Source organism: Seriola lalandi, unplaced genomic scaffold, assembly GCF_002814215.2.
Source record: "Seriola lalandi dorsalis isolate HSWRI2012SDOR001 ecotype SW California unplaced genomic scaffold, Sedor1 jcf7180002054856, whole genome shotgun sequence".
In the NCBI taxonomy this organism is placed as follows: domain Eukaryota; kingdom Metazoa; phylum Chordata; class Actinopteri; order Carangiformes; family Carangidae; genus Seriola; species Seriola lalandi.
The window spans coordinates 38,955-40,339 of record NW_019525409.1 but is presented as its reverse complement, the minus strand read 5'-3'; the positions used below and the strand labels follow the sequence as shown (position 1 = coordinate 40,339).

The following is a 1,385-nucleotide window of genomic DNA, read 5'->3' as shown; positions in this document are numbered from 1 at the left end:
AACAGAGAGATGATATCATCCTCCAGCTCCTCCACCACCGACTCACACTGAGACACAAACACAAGAGCAGAGGAAAGGATTGGCCTGGGGGGGTGGGGGGGTGTTTGAGGGCATCTTGCAGATGAACTGGATTTTGTAACAATGCAGATTTATTATTCCCTGACCCCTTTGGCTGTGTTCCCTTCCGGGCCAAGCCCACTGATTACATTACACACACACACACACACACACACACACACACACACACACACACACACACACACACACACACACACTTTGACAAAGGGCCTCTCCACCATCTGTTTTCCTTCCTGTCTTGTGTTTCCAGCCTCCGAGTAAATATGAATCCTCTGGTCTCTTCAGGACCTGGTTCAGTCCTCTCTCTGATCCTCTGGTCTCTTCAGGACCCGGTTCAGTCCTCTCTCTGATCCTCTGGTCTCTTCAGAACCTGGTTCAGTCTTCTCTGATCCTCTGGTCTCTTCAGAACCTGGTTCAGTCCTCTCTCTGATTCTCTGGTCTCTTCAGAACCTGGTTCAGTCCTCTCTCTGGTCATCTGGTCTCTTCAGGACCTGGTTCAGTCCTCTCTCTGGTCGTCTGGTCTCTTCAGGACCTGGTTCAGTCCTCTCTGGTCCTCTGGTCTCTTCAGGACCTGGTTCAGTCCTCTCTCTGATCCTCTGGTCTCTTCAGGACCCGGTTCAGTCCTCTCTCTGATCCTCTGGTCTCTTCAGGACCCGGTTCAGTCCTCTCTCTGGTCATCTGGTCTCTTCAGGACCCGGTTCAGTCCTCTCTCTGGTCCTCTGGTCTCTTCAGGACCTGGTTCTGATCCCTGAGCTTGACATCACTGTTGTGCTGAGGCAGGAAGGAAGTCACCAGAATGTTACAGCACAGGGTCAAAGGTCGGAGGTCGAGCTCTGAGGGATGTAGGTCACACCAGCCGATGAAGATGAGGTTCATCTGTCAATCAAAATCTGCTGTGATGACTTTGACATTTCATCCACTGAAGATGTGAAAGTAGAGACTATGACCAGAAATATTACCAATGAATAATTATTATTATTATGTTTTGACATTAATGTTTATTTTCCCACAGTGAAGAATTAATTCACAGTTCGATTCATTACATCATTAATACGTCAGATATATAAAATCACTCTGGTGAGTGTGAACACAGTTATTATACTTTTTAATATTTATTTATTTAGACAGTTATTATAAAATAATTTAAAGAAGAAACACTGAGGAACTAGTTTTTAATGTTTAACCTGTGAGAACTTTAATCATTTAGATTTGAATTTCTTCTCACTTCATTTCTTTTGTTTAAAAACAAACATGAATTATCACATGTGCTCAGATGGAAATGAAATGTATTATATTATATTATATTA

The 1,385-nt window shown here is 44.0% G+C and overlaps 1 protein-coding gene across 2 annotated transcripts in view; it reads right to left on the bottom strand.

Moving 5' to 3' along the window:
• cnpy1 (canopy FGF signaling regulator 1) overlaps positions 1-1,385 on the bottom strand; it is a 15,163-nt gene that overhangs the window by 4,309 nt on the left and 9,469 nt on the right. The gene's annotated exons all lie outside the window — the stretch shown is intronic.